This window comes from Lactuca saligna, chromosome 4 (assembly GCF_052625555.1).
Source record: "Lactuca saligna cultivar CGN05327 chromosome 4, ASM5262555v1, whole genome shotgun sequence".
NCBI classification, from domain to species: Eukaryota; Viridiplantae; Streptophyta; class Magnoliopsida; order Asterales; family Asteraceae; genus Lactuca; species Lactuca saligna.
Genome location: NC_136420.1, coordinates 320,778,680 through 320,791,157, shown reverse-complemented (window position 1 = coordinate 320,791,157; position 12,478 = coordinate 320,778,680). Strand labels below are relative to the sequence as shown.

Genomic DNA, 12,478 nt, shown 5'->3' with positions numbered 1-12,478 from the left:
CTACCCAACATATTTGTAGATATAAAATACATATACAGTTTAACTCATTTAACATCTATATAAAACCTGCATTCCACGCCCATCTTAAATAGACAAACAATGTATAACACATAACATGTATTTCATGGCAAACACTTCATATATGTGTTAAAAGAAAGTAACTACACACTCACACAAAACATATACTTAATACATTCAAACAATACTTGTATTAAAATTGTGTTTGTGAAAGGGACTATACACTCACATGATCAGAAGATGACCGAACAGCACTACGGCTTGCAATGGTAGTATTCCTCGGTGAAACCGGGATCACTTCACACATCGGGCTTCTCGCGGGCAGAGCTTCGGCTCGGAAACTATTTTCTTCGTGGGATCTTTGGGCTTCGGGACTTGCTTCGGATCTCAGGATGTTATCGAGGCTTCGGGGGTTAAAATAGGGCTTAGAGAGAGTATCGGGAGTGATAGAGAGGAGCTAGAACAACCCAAACTCGGTTGACCGTCGATTTCTATTTATAGGGCCATTTTTAGGTCTCACGTCGTGAGTTTTAAGTGCTCACATCATGGGGATTGATTGTCACTACGTTCGTTATTCGTCTACTTGCTCTGGAGGCTCCAGAAGGCGTCAGAAGTCAGTTCACGTCGTGAACTCTAACAGTTTTGGGGTTTCGCGCCCCGAACTTCAGAAATTTATAACTTTCGCATACGAACTCCATTTTCTACGTTCTTTATATCGATGCGTAGGCAAGATTATATTCTACAACTATCGTTTAGACTCCATTGGCTAATTCTGAATTTATTTTTATATATTGTGGATATATTATTTTTAGTAGGCCGGGACAGGAAAACTCCGTTCGAAATTCATAACTCCTTCATCTGAACTCCGTTTCCGTCTGTCTTTTTGTCATTGGAATACTATTGATGAGATCTTCGATTCTCATTTAGATTGTTTCAGCTGACAATCACTCGATCTCATATTCAAGTATTCGGGTTGCACACCGCTAAGTCGAAACTTCGGAAAATCATAACTTCCTCATACGAAGTCAGATTTGGGTGTTCTTTTTATCCATGCTCTCAATTTAACGTATTCTACGACTTTAGTTTATATCTCTAAGGCTAAATATCGTTCTAACGTAAATTCACTTTTTACGTCATTCAGCGTCGTGCCGGTTCTGTCGTGAAACTTCGACAGGTCATAATTTCTTCGTTATAACTCAAATTTCGGCATTCTTTATATATCCAGAATACTTGTCACGACCAATAAAACTTAGTTAATATTATTCATTCCAAATAATATTCTATAAAAAATCACTTTTGACGCTCCTTGTCTCTAAATTAACTAGCCCAGATCTATGGGGGTTACACGACCATCTTTTCATAGCACAGGAGTTATGTGTGGTTCTTTGACAATCAATCCATGCCGAGAATAATATCAAAGTTGGGCAAGGAAATAGGAATCAGATTAGCAAGAAAGTTGTATCCTTCAATTTCTATGATACAATCCCTATAGATATAATCAGCAAGTAATGTTATACCTCCCGCAGTGTCTACGTGAAATGGTTGCGCAAGTGCATAGCAAGCAATTAGAAAAGAATGAGCAAATTCATAAGACACAAAAGAGTATGAGGCACCAGAATCAAATAAGATGTGAGCAGGTCTAGAGTTGACAAGAAATGTACCTGTCACAACGTTCGAGTCCTCTCGTGCCTCCTCTATTGTAATCTAGAATGCACGACCTTTAACTTTTAGCACCTCCTCCTTTTAGTTGGAGTACCCTTCAGTTGTTGAACTGAAGCTTGACTCCCCGCCATTTGGCTAGTAAGAGTAGGGCAGTAACGCTTCTTGTGGCCAGTAATACCACATGCATAGCAAATAACATCTTTCCTTGGTCAAGCTGGCTTTATGTGGCCCGTTTCTCCACATCCATAACAGATAATGGATTCCTTGTCTATTTTGCATTGACCCAAATGATTCCTTCCACAAACGCGACACCATTGCGATTGCATAGAAAAATATTGTGATCGACCACGACCACGACCACGAAAAGTATCTTGAGATTGCACTCTTGATTTAGAATCAGATTGAATAGATCGAGGTGGTGGCATAGAGGAAACATGAGCAGTTCGTTCAAAACGTGGGTGATTTGAAAAAGAAAGAGTGGCACCACATATCTCCAAGTCATGCTCACGCTTTCGAGCATACTCAACAGCTTTATCAAATGACAAAATATCCTAATTTATCACGAAATCACGGATTTCATATCGTAACCCTTCCATAAATAACTGAATTTTATCATCTTCAGTTGGAATATATTTTGCAGCGAACCGTGTTCGCTGATTGAACTGAGTCTCATACTCATTCACTGTCATTCCTCCCTGCTTGATCTCCAGAAATTCTTTCTCTAATCTTCTCCTCATGTCAAGAGGACAATACTTTCCTAACAAACAAGTTTTAAACATCTCCCAGGATATATTCTCCTGGTCATACTCATTGAGAGCTTCATAAGTTGCTTCACACCAGACTAATGCTTCTCCGATGAGCATTGCAGAAGCATAGTTAGCTTTGTCATCGTTATCCACATGAAAAATACGGAATACTTTCTCAGTGTTCTGGATCCAAGTAAGAACAACAATGGAATTGAGAATTCCAGAAAACTCCGTAGCACCACTAGTCTTGAAAGTTTTGAAAGAGGGACGTCTCGCCTTCTCTCCTGAAGATTCTCCAGTGGCTTTCTCTTTGCTTTTATCACCATTATTTTTGTGTTCTTCGAGAGTCTGAAGAATAACCCCGGTAAGTTTATCCATGAGTTGCACCCCACGAGGGGATACTGGAGTTTCTGCTTCATCAGGTTGAGGACCTCCACCCATTTCTGGTGTATGACTACTCACTTGTTCAACCATTGTTCTGAAATTTTAGAGTAATATAGTATTTTTAGAATATTAGGATTTATTATAACCTAATACTTCACTTAAGTCTTTCCTATGGTTTGTATCTATATACTTTTAAAGAATTAGTTCATATATGCAATAATAATAATAGTTCAATATATTGAACTTCCAATAGTTTAAGTCTAAATACCAATCCATGATATTTAGTTCACTCAAACTACTGCTCTGATACCATGATTGAAAGCCTAGACTTTCATAATATTAAACAATTTATTACTCCAAAACATGCTACATGCATATTTATAAATAATATTTTACATTGATTGTCTTATTACAAAAGACTGGATACAAACCGACTAAGTTTAAGTTTATTACAAAACTACCCAGGATATTGTATATTTTATACATACTAAAACTTAAATACAAAACTAAGAGTATAAACTATTTTAATTCTTCCAATAGTATAAAGCTATAATGGGTGCTTATTGCCTACAATATATTAAAACATTGAGAAGGGTAACCGGTGACGTTTAGTGAGTTCAATAATAGATACAATATAATGTTATGCCATATATATATATATATATATATATATATATATATATATATATATATATATATATACACACACATCAATATGGCAGAAGCAAAGAGGAACAACAAAGACATATGTGAAATCATGTGACAAGATTTTCATATCAATCAATGACTCGATTCAAAAATATACAGTCAATGAGATTTAACAATTTCAATACTTGATAAACATCAATAACGCTTCAGCCCAAATGACACAGAAGACATATAATTTCTGATTAAAATTTTGGTAGATTTTAGGTTTTCACGCCCTGTCTAACCATATGCCAATGCCATACAATAGAAGTCATTCTCTTATGGAGACATGCACTACATGGCCAGAGGCTACATACCAGTACCAATGTGAATCTAAGTCCTTTCATTGATCACATGGTCAAAGGTATTACATTTGCTATCAAAATAGCAAATAAAAATAACACGGGAAAATAATCCGGAATAATAACACTGAAAAACACATAGCACATATAACACATAACATACAATTGTTCCTATGTATTGAACTCACCTTGAAATAACCAGGGGTTAAAATATTAATTTAGGCGGTACTTCGGCTTTAAATATAACTTTCTTCGTTGAAAACCGGGAGATTTATTGAAAACCGGGATCTGCGAGGATAGAGCTTCAAACCGAAATGATAAATTTCTCCGGCTTTACAGGCACTTCGGGGCGTGTTTCGAGTGTTAAAAATAATATCGGGGCTTCGAGGGAAGTGGAAATACAAGAAATATGGAATAAAGGGTGAAAATGTGCCAATTTGCCAAAAAATACCTTGGAGGGCTCGCAACCCCTATATATACTCGTTAGGGTCGGATCCGAAGCAAGGAGGGAGAGGCACGCGTCAGCAGGGGTGAGGGGCAGGTGGCGCGAATGCGACGCTCGGTACACGCGGCAGTTGGAGCGAGCTTCGGATGCGAGGAGTCATCAGCTTCGGGCGAGGAGTCATTAGCTTCGGACGAGTCATCGGCTAGGTCTCCGGCTCGGACATGGGGCGCCTGGAGCGAGCGATATGGCGTGCATCTGATACGTGGCGCGCGTAGAGGCGGGTGACGTGGCTCTTTCCGAAAGAGGCTTATCTATGCGAGATTCCTCGGAATTTGTGCAAAAATCTTCTAAAATCCATAACTTTCGCATACGGGCTCCGTTTTTTATGTTCTTTATATGCATGTGTAGGCTGAAATATATTCTACAACTTTTCTATAGACTCCGTCGTCTAATTTTGAGTTTATTTTTAATATTATTATTTTTAACAGACCGGGACAGTTAAATCCGTTAAAAATCCATAACTTCTTCATACATAATCCGTTTTCGTCAGTCTTTTTACCGTTGTACTACTATTGATGAGACATTCGATTCTCATTTAGGTTGTTTCGGCTAAATATCGGTCAATCTTTATTTCGAGTTTTTAGCTGTCTACTGTTATTCCGAAACTTAGAAAAATCATAACTTCTTCTTACGAAGTCAGATTCAAACGTTCTTTATATGAAAGTTTATCAGTTTAACGAGTTCTAAGATTTTCATTTATATCACTAAGGCTAAAAAGTAGTTTATCGAAAACTCATTTTTTGCACTAAATAGTGTTTACCAGTTTTGTTGCGGATCTTCGATTGGTCATAACTTATTTGTTATAACTCGGATTTCGATGAGGTTTTCGCCTAAATGCTTATAATGAAATTATCTACAACTTAGAATAATAAAATTTAATTTATTTCAAAATTTATATTTTCGCTAAATTTCACTGTTTGGTATTCGATTGGAATCTCATAAGATTTCTAATACTTTCTGAGTGATTCTAAACATAGTTTTACTTCATTTGTAATAAAAACTATCTGTTAGAACTCAATATTCAATATTTATATAATATTTCATAATATTATTCACTTTTAAACTTACAAAACACGATTTTCAAAACATGTATGTTACACGTTGCCATTTTATAATTGTGGTTTTACTTTTATTGGCAGATAATAAGTGATAAAGCAAAGATGAGTTCAAAGTTTAATACAAATCCAACCTGGTTGGGCCCACATGGTTATCAGGGCAACAAACTTAAGTTGGTAAAAGAGATAGCATCGAGTGAGTTGCCGTCACTGTTGTATGAGATAAAAAGTGAGCGTTCATTAGCTTATGTATGCATTGGTGTTCAAAAGAATAGTTGTGGATCAACATCGACATTGGATGCTTTAGATGCGATAAAAATAATCATTTATATAGCATCCTTTTTTCACTTTTTTATATTATAGCATTAAACTTTGAAATGTCATTTTCCATAAAATTTTAATCTAAATTAATTCATGGTGTTTACGTTTTATGATGAAAATGGATTTTAATTTTAATTTGTAGATGACATGTTTGAATAAATTAAGTAACATTTTATTGAATATGTCTATGCGTTAAAACATATAAAGGAAACAAGAAAAGACTTCTCAAAACTAGAAATGAAAATTGTCGTATTCGTATTGTATTTGAGAGTGAGGTGAGTGGGCACTATGTAATGAAATGGATGTTTGATTTTCAAATGACCAAACAATATGAATTCACGAATAGAGTAAAGTATATTATATATATATATATATATATATATATATATATATATATATATATATATAGAGAGAGAGAGAGAGAGAGAGATTATCAAATGAGAACACCTAAAAGTTTGACAATGCAAAAACAAAGTATATTAATTTGTGATTTTATGTATTCATTTATGAAGAAATGATAAATTTTTACCCTTTTAATTTCAATTGAAAAAAAGAAAACAATACTACTTCGTGTGTGTGTGTGTGTATATATATATATATATATATATATATATATACATATATATATATAGGGTTAGGTTTATGTGAGACGGTCTAATTTTGTGAGACCGTAAGACGCATTTTTTATATTTTTTTTATTATTATTTTTTATTTTTTTTAGTTAATTCAAGTTCCGAAAATAATATTTAAAATTTTTTTTTTGGATTTTTTCATTTATTTTGCTTTTTAAAATTGTTTTTTAGAATATGTACAGTGTAATATTTTATTAGAATATTTCACGTATTTTTCAAAAACAGGATTTTTTTAGTTAATTCAAGTTCCGAAAATAATATTTAAAAAAAAAAAGAATTTTTAGATTTTTCTATTTATTTTGCATTTTAAAATTATTTTTTAGATTATGTACAGTGTAATATTCTATTAGAATATTTCACGTATTTTTCAAAAAAAAAACGGGATTTTTTTTTAATTTTTGTTTAATTTTTTTAGTTAATTCAAGTTCCGAAAATAATATTTAAAAAAAAGAATTTTTGGATTTTTCCATTTATTTTGCATTTTAAAATTATTTTTAGATTTGATCTTACAGTCTTACAAAATTTGAATGGTTTCAAATGAACCTGAACCTATATATATATATATATATATATATATATATATATATATATATATATATATATATATATATATATCATTTTGTCTGCATCAAGAAACTATTTTGTTATGTTATTCACTTATTCATGAATTTTAATTTAATATTTCATATAGTTTGGTACCATTTGGAATGAAAAAGCTCCCTTAGAAGAAAATGTGTTGGTTACGAATGTGGCTACGTCGGCTCGAGAGCTCGAGAATTTCTGAATAATTATCTGAATGATGTTATTTAAAAGTGCATATAAGGTTAGTTGTTAATGTTTATAACATGCTTTTATTAGAGACCGACTCAAGTCTCAGAGTTAGAAAAAGATTTATCTTCTTTCTTAAAGTAACACACCCAATCCATAACCCCGTACCTACTTCCACTCCTTCACCAAAATATTTATCTTCTTTCTTAAAGTAACACAAGAATAACTAAACTTGTTTGTGGCGAATCTTCGGTAACAATACACTCTATCTCTCCAATATTAGCTTAAGGGTAAAAAAAGTCCAAATATTTATCTTTTAATTAGTGGAAGTGTAAAATGATCAAATGGAAATATCGCCATCCATATGAAAATAGTTTACAAATTTTATATTTTAGTAAGATCAATATTATTTCTACAAGGTTAAATGAATCTTAAAATTAACTAACATAAATATTTCATGAAAAATACAAATTAATAAAATTAGGTAATGCATGGTTTCTAGGGTTTATAACTTTTATCATGACTTTAAGGAGCGACTTTAGACACTTATGATAGAGATTGTGAAGAAGAAGAATGAGGGATACCGACTAACTAGTTCAAGATAGAATTTAGACAAAACTGCAAATTTGGTCCTTGTGGTTTGCAAAAATCTTTGGATAGGGTCCAAAAAGTTTCCGGCTTGCATAGAAGATCCAAAATCAAGAGTTTTCTGGGTTTTTGTTCATAAACTTAAGAAAATATTGTATTTTTGGTCCATAGAGCACTTGAATTGATTATTTTGCCCTTTAAGTTTCTTTTTTGTATTTTTTATGTTTTTATTTTATAAATATTAATACAAAAAAGGAATTAAGTTGGCTCTCTCTCTCTCTCTCTCTACCCACCCCCACCGGAGCCCTCCCCCTTCTCTCTCTTCCTCCTCCTCCTCCTACTCTCTCTCTCTCCGTTGATTATTCTCCCTAAGTACTCTTGTTCTCTTTGAAATGAAGAGATTGAGCAATCTCAAAGCCTCTAGCAGCTTGCTTTCATGAGTAATAATACTAAGTAGAGATCGAAATAGATTTGCAGACACCATTTTCATGATTTCCTGCACTGAAAAGGTGAGATGGGATGTTTTAAATCGAGCAACAATGGATAAATCATGCAGCAATGTTGTAATCAAGCAACAATCGGGCACATTCCCTTTTCATTCTAGACCGAGGCCTAGTAAAAAAAGGGGAGAAGTCTCCCCTGTTCATCATCTTCTTTACATAGACCTATAAATCTCTCATTTTTTGGGGTTTCTTTATTTCAATCGTCAATCAACACTTCCAAAAAAAGAATCAAACCTTTGGTCTTGGTATTGGTTGTTAACTGATTGGGGAAGTAGTACATCTGTTCTTTATCTTTTTACCTATCCTTGGTGAGGTTGATTGGTGGTGGAACACATATAGTCAACTTGTGGTCCTCGAGAGTCCATACAAACACACAAACGTCAAAGAAATCCGGGCTCTTAAGAAGAAAGGACAATCAAAGCATATTTTCACAAGTAATCGAAGTTTTGACATCTGGGTTCAATACACACATTGAAAAACTGAAAAAAAAAAAAAAAAAAAAAACACACACACACACACGCACTCGAAAAGTCAAAAATGGTGTAAACCCGATTGAAGAAAAATGGAACTTGTGTGTGATTTCTTTCTGATTTGCAGGTCGTGTTTATGATTACAGTGGTCGAAGGTGGGAATTATGATGTGAAGGGGGTTTGCTTATCAGTGAACTGTAACAAATATGAGGTTGCAGGTGGTGTGTCCAAGGAGTGAAGATGGTGAGAAGATGATAGACCTGTGGGAAGAAGAGGATGGAGTAGTTGGGTTTTTTTGGTCATAGGATGAGAGAGAGAGAGAGAGAGGGGGGGTACAAGTAGGGGTGGAGTGGGAGTCTATCCTTTTTTTTTGTTTTTTTTATTTTTATTTCATAAAGTATTAAAATAAACAAGAAAAGAAAATACAAAACTGAAATTTAAAGGGTAAATAGGTAATTTTAAATTTTTTTGAACCAAAAAACCCAGAAAACTCTTAATTTTGGATCTTCTTTGCAAACCGAAAATTTTTTGGACCCTATCCAAACATTTTTGCAAACCATAGTCACCAAATTTGCAGTTTTGTTTAGAATTTATGAAGACTTTGAGATAGGCTTAGAGTGATGTGCGCGGATCAAGTATGTGAAAAAGTGAAGAGTAACATTTAAAGAAGAAAAGATTAGGGCTACGATTCTCAGTTTTCTATTTCTCGTATTATTTTACTTTTTAATTGCCAAAGATAACATAATTAAATACTAAATTATTAAATATTAATAAGTAAAAAAAAAAAAAAAACTAAAAAATAAGTATAATTCTAAAGCAGTTAGCAGATTGGAAATTTACTTGGAATTTTAAACCCTAATCCAACCCATCTAATTAAAAATGTTAACAGTCCAACAAAACAAGTTTATAATTTTAATCTGATCATTTTAAATTGCATTTGATTTAAATTGACTGCTTATAATATTTTTTGACGCAAAAAAAATAGTATTATAATCACGAATTTTTTAACAAAGACCGTGAGAGGCTATCTAGGGAAAAGTTTTTTTTTATGAGATTTGAACATGTGATCTACTTTAGGAACCATACCAATTAATAATTGTCGTTACATCTATTTTTCTTATATTTAAGAAAAAAAAAATCATTTTAAGCCAATTTCAATATCTTTTCAACCTCCCAAAAATAACAAAGATATGTGATGTTAATGTCAGAAAAACCTTACTCCTACGAAAGTTATCTCACAAATTCACATAACATTTCTTACAAAAAAAAAATCATGATTATTGTCTTGTAATAGATGAAAAAAACACTAATTCGCAGCCGGTATGTCACCATTGCTGACATAACGAGAGATCTGTCCTGGTGTCATGGGGAGGCACTGGTGAAGCTCCCCATCCATGCAAATTTCAAACAGGATATCCATAGTGAAAACTGGTCGTTGGCATCTGGTGCACCAGCAGCGGGTGTTTGAGAGAAGAACCTTGTACCTAGCTGTAGAACTTTGTTAGTAATATCATTTTTTTTTTTTTTTTTTTTTTTTTAAATATAATAAAAATATAAATGATTAAAAGTATAAATTTTACAACGGTAGTTTTTCTTGTATTTCTCTCTCCAACTCGGTTCTTCTCCATGTTCACCAAATAGATCTGGGTTAATCCTCCCAAAACTCTCTGAATCTCTTTCCCATAATCTCCTCCACAAAAATTCATCCCTAGCTAGTGTTCGCCAACCTCTATATTGATATTGCACATACATTCATCAATAACAAAACAAAAAAGAAACAATAAGTTTATCTTTCTAAATATATATAAAGGGTTGAAGATCAATTGTCATCCAAAACAATCTATATATAGAAAAATTAAATAGCTTATTACTTTTTGTTTCTACCATCTTCTAACTATTTAAGATGGTGAAGAAAAAAGAGTAAATTACACGAATGGTCCCTATGGTTTGGGGTAATTTGCGCGTTTGGTTTCTAACTTATTTTTTTAACTCGGAAGGTCCTTACTGTTTGTTTTTGTTACGCGCTTGGTCCCTAATGTTTGTTTTTGTTACACGCTTGGTCCTTGTCTTACCCAAAATGACTATTATTTAAATACAAAAAAATGATGGGGCAGGTAAGATAAAGTGAAAGGGGTGGGATTGGGGGTGTGTCTATTTAAATAGATTAAAAAATCAAAGGTAAAATAGTCTTTTTATGTATGATAGGGATCAAACGCGTAACAAAAACAAACAATAGGGACCTTCCGAGTTAAAAATATAAATTAGGAACCAAATGCGCAAATTACCCTAAACCATAGGGACCATTTGAGTAATTTACCCAAGAAAAAAATATAAATATTTTTTCTAATTATTTTATTTTCATTATTTGTTCATTGTCTAATTATGGTCTATAAATCAATTAATTATATTATGTTCTTTTATCATTTATTAAGGCATTTAAAATAAATAAAAATCAATGAAAGTTTATTGTGGTAATCTTTTTATTTTTAATAGTTTATATTTTATCTTATTTTTAAGAGTAATCATGTGGTTTGGAGTAAAAGGTAGGATAAGACCCACAATGTATTTTTTATTTAAGCTATTTGTTTTAATAGATAGTTATAATAAAAAAAACAAATTAAAATGTTATTTTAGGTCTAATAGTTAAGGACTATTCATATAACTCTAATTTTAACTACTTTTTATTTTTATTTTGTATAATATATTAGATATCAGAAAAAAAAATATATTATTGAAACATTAATGAAAAGTTATTTTTCTGTTGTAAAAAAAAAAAGAAAAAAGTTAACTTACTTTGATATGCCGGAGGAATTGAGAAGGTCTTCTCGGTCTAAGTGGCTCAGAATCTCAGTCTTCAGTGCAATTGGTAAGTTCTCGAACCTCTTAAAAGCACCTGAAAATAATAATCAACTTAAAATAGCTTTATATAAAAGCTTATAATTTTAACAAATTTTTGCAATCTTATTGATTAAAAGAGAAATTAAATTGAACAAACTACTGGAATGGTCTATATTTTTGCAAAAATTTTACATTTGGTCCTTGTGATTTTTTTTGGATTCGGATAGTCCCTCAATTTTGATTTCGTTACGTTGGGAGTCCTGCCAAACAAGGAAAGACAATTATGCCCTTACCAATTTATTTATTATTTTATTTATCATTTACTATTTACATTCTAAAATAAAAACAAAAAGAGGCTCCCCCTAATGTATTACGTCTTTCTCCTCTACCCTTTTCTCTTATCTCACCGTTCACTTTCTCTTCCGCTCATCTCCCTCACAACCACCATCTTCATACTGTCATACACCTCGCCGGAACATACACGTCGGACTGCTGTGCTTCCCAGCGCCACCAACCTCCGCCCCCTTCATCTGTCCTTTTGTCGGCAACATACCAGTTCCATCATCGGAGGAGGATAAAAGCTTTTTGCCATTGAACAGCCATGAAACTACCAGCAAATCGAAGACTAGGTTCCCAATCGGAGGTCAAGTGTGCTTTCCCGGTGACCTGGTTGTGAATTGGAGCTTAAGTTTTTTCTCCTCTTCAGTTCACAAATTGTGCTAGAGGCTTCAAAGGCGGATTCCGATCATCTGGGACAGAAACCCAATCTGGAGCTTTTATTGGTTCTACTGATGATCTCTTAACTGAAATCCTTCTCCGACTGCCTGGATGAAATCGTTGTTGGTGGTGTCGGAATCGTACAACCACCACCATCTGTCGCCTTCCTGCGTTTCCAATTAACGACGCCCTCCGGTGAAATCCTTCACCCACGATCAGAAGAAATCAACCACATCGAAGAAACCGACGAGGTTACCAGTTCATCTACTTGATTTCGGGTAC

The 12,478-nt window shown here is 33.3% G+C and overlaps 1 long non-coding RNA gene across 1 annotated transcript; it reads right to left on the bottom strand.

Moving 5' to 3' along the window:
- Nucleotides 1-9,936: 9,936 nt before the first annotated feature.
- LOC145039769 (uncharacterized) lies at nt 9,937-11,536 on the bottom strand. The gene is made up of 3 exons (XR_013679834.1): nt 11,435-11,536; nt 10,222-10,370; nt 9,937-10,129 (listed from the first exon to the last, which is right to left on the bottom strand). It is a non-coding gene; the product is annotated as an uncharacterized LOC145039769 (long non-coding RNA).
- Between the last annotated feature and the right edge of the window lie 942 nt (nt 11,537-12,478).